This window comes from Echinops telfairi, unplaced genomic scaffold, assembly GCF_000313985.2.
Source record: "Echinops telfairi isolate 266 unplaced genomic scaffold, ASM31398v2 ScPeMD7_2010;HRSCAF=2546, whole genome shotgun sequence".
Lineage (NCBI taxonomy): Eukaryota > Metazoa > Chordata > Mammalia > Afrosoricida > Tenrecidae > Echinops > Echinops telfairi.
The window spans coordinates 13,423,970-13,427,524 of record NW_022105908.1 but is presented as its reverse complement, the minus strand read 5'-3'; positions in this window follow the sequence as shown (position 1 = coordinate 13,427,524).

Sequence of the window (3,555 nt, the reverse complement as noted above, 5' to 3'; positions counted from 1 at the left end):
GATCCCATGATCATGTTGTCATGTGTTATTGTCATGATTCAACTCATACTCATGATGATCCATAATCATCATGTTGTCATGTGCTGTTGTCATGAGTCAACTTGTACTCCTGATGATCCCATGATCATGCTGTCATGTGCTGTTGTCATGAGCCAACTCATACTCCTGATGCTCCCATGATCATGTTGTCATGTGTTATTGTCATGAGTCAACTCGTACTCATGATGATCCATAATCATCATGTTGTCATGTGCTGTTGTCATGAGCCAACTCATACTCCTGATGATCCCATGATCATCATGTTGTCATGTGCTGTTGTCATGAGTCAATTCATACTCATGATGATCCCATCGTGTTTGTCAAAACAGGTCTGTGCTTCCTAAGATTTTCAAAGGCTATGTTCTTTCAAGAATAGATCACCTCTCCAGGCTTCTCTGGGTAAACCTGGTTCTCCATCTTTCAGTAGCTGCCAAGGGGTCCAATTGTTTGCCTTGCCTCAGAAATCCAAAATAGCCACTGTACTTCTCATTTTCCAAGAGACCACCTAACATGCTCTATTTATTTTTCTTAAGTCTCACCCCTCCGAAATGTAAGTCTATGGACAGCAAATATTTTTGGTTTCTGTTGCATCCTCCAAATCTGGCATGGCGTTCATTAAGTGTATATGAATCAGCTAAGAAGAAAGGGTGAGGCTATGGGAAGGCAGATTTTTGGCTAAACAGAAAGACTTTTCTGCTTATGTGTACCGCCTGCGGGCTGGGTGGTCCTCCTCAGAAGGTGGCACTTTCTCTAAAGGAACTCTAGCTGGAACTAGATGCCTGTTAGGCTAACATACTGGAAAGGCCCATTGTCGGTTTATAGTCACCAAGATAGGTCTTGTGGACTGAAAGATGGTCTAGTCCCAAGGATGCCACAAACGATGGGACCCAGGGCAATGGCAGAAGTGGGCCACTGATGATGATCACTCAACATGGAATACGTCAGGTACGGAGTCACAACATGGCTCTGAGTCATTGGTGACGCTGCCGCCACTGAAGGAGAACTGAGACTCCGTAGAAATGCTAGTCTGTCACCAAACTAGGCAATGATTAGAAATCCCGAGTTTAATGTGCCAGTGGACCACATCATCGGCAAACTACGGATTTCAGGAAAGATGTCGAGGCATGCCATCCCGATTAGAAAATTTCATATAATTCCATGTACTGAGACAGAGCACTGACATTCAAGCTCACAAATGAGAAAAGAGGAACCCAGACTAGTTTATAAGCTTGCTACGGAGGAGCTGAGCTCTAAGTGCGCCAATCTGAAGCTCTTCAGTATTCTGCTTCAGTGAAAGGCAAGTCTTCAAAATGAGACGCCTTCTTAACCACAAGAGCACCTAGCTCACTGCTCATTAACAGATGGAGTCAAGTCCATGATCTGACCTTGATTCAGCTGTGGGTACCCTGCCCCCATTCTAATCCCAGTATGTATACCTGCTACCAGAGCACCAGGTGCATTGACAGAGCGGCTGCAACAGTGGGCTCAAACATAGTAGCCACTGTGAAGACAGTGCAGGCCTGGGCACTGTTTCCTTCTGCTATGCACAGGGTTGCTATGGGTCTTAGTTACTGACCCGAGGGCACTTAATGATTCTTGCACCAGCCAAACCTTCTAGGATAGGCTGGTACTATCCGCGCCCCAATAGGAGGCCATCAAAGCAATGGGTTCTTTTTTTCCCTCCTCTGGTAATGATGTTCTCTGTGAAAGCAGATAATGGGTAGTCAAGTGCAGTGACTTGGGATCTGGGAGAAAATGAGCTCAATGGGGAACCATGCATAAGTAGTAAAAGCAAAGAGGAAATGAGAACTGCGGGGCGGGTGGGGGGTGGTGGTGGTGCGATTTGGAGAAGTAGATGGAAATGGCTTTTGGGAGCCCTGAGACAATGTGGAGTGAAGGCCTGGGGCTGTGGTCAGCGGAGGGAGCAGCTGCCCAGCTGCAACCTTACAGACCCACATCTCATATGTCGGATTTATCCCAGAGTGCAGGGAAAGGAGAGGCTGCAGAAATGAGAACTCCAAACCAATGCCATCAACAGCAAGTGGATTCAGACCTGAAGGACAGAGTAGCCCAGTGCTTGAACTACTGCACCGCGGAGGCTCTGCAGGGACACTGGGCACCAACAGGAGTGGTTAAAAAACAAAACAAACGAAGGAAAGCTGTTTCCTGACTCATAGATCTATCTGACTGCAGCACTTGGTATCATGTCACAGTATTTTGTGGGGCAGTAGGAAAGGCCAGGCAGGAAATGCACCATGCCTGGAGAAAGTAGAGCTTGGGGCCATATTTCCCGAGGGGGCTGTGCCTTGCATTTATAAGAGACTCAAAGGTGTGTGGTATTTTTTACACTTGCAGTTGTGAGAAGCATAATTCAGCGCTACTGGATTAGGCATGTTCAGACTGAAAATCCAGAGCTTTCCTCGGGGGAAAGCCTCAACGTGAAAGCAGGGGGGAAAAAAAGTGACAGCCGCATTACTGCCATCAAAAATAATTTATTAACCAGATCTGTGCAAAGTACTCTGGTAGGCAGCAAATCCCAAGGGCTTCCGGTTTCCTTGCATCCGCCGCTCCTGCGGCCCCCAGCCCCTCCGGTACACGGAGCAGCGCTCCACCTGTGAATAAAACGGAGACCTTGAAAACTTCATTGCTGTGGAGGCTATTTATGGCAGGACAATCGACAATGGGAGTCGACTCCATCGTCAGGGGCAATCAGACGGGGCCGGGGAGGAGAAATAGAAGGCTGCCACTCCTTGCCTCTTATTTGTGGCGCTTGTCAGTGAACACACCACCTCTCCAGAGCAGGCAGGCTGGGAAGAGTTAGCAAGCGAGGTTTGGCACCATCAGCAGATATCATGCTGATGCTGGATCTTTCCCTAGCCCTTCCTGGATACCGCTCTGAATCTGCACAACCTAGACACACAGGTGCCTTGCACGCCAAGGGAGGCAGCCAGCAGCAGCCAGCGCGATGCTCAACCAAATCGTTCTGTGTAGTTCACCTCTCGCTAGCAGCTTGTGACGTGCGTGTAGGTGCCTACGTCCACATTTAAAGTCAATATTTAAAAACAAACAAACTATGAAGGCAAGTTATCCTATCACACTGCCGGGTCTGGTAGCACAAAGGTCCTCCGCTGCACCAGATCCCTTTCAGGGACTCGGCGGCAGCCGTGGCTTTCCGTGCAGCTGCACCAGCTCGCCCTGCTCTCGCCCGCACGCCCCGCAGACCCGGTCTCGGACCCCTCCGGGTCTGCACCGGGGACCAGCTCACAATGGGCCGCGCCGCTGCGTCGGCCGCACATCATCTCCAAACGGGGCTTTGCTCGGATGGTTGATGTATCTTGTGTACATTAAAAAACCACCATTCGCTATTGGGTGGGAGGCGCTCCGCGACTCGAAGCCCGGCCCGAGCGCCGCGGCTTCGCACCCACGCGTGCGTCCGCGGGCAGGCCGAGCGCGCCCGGAGCCCCGACGCGGCCGCCATCGCCCCGTCCCCACGCTCGCCCGTCCAGACTGCAAAAG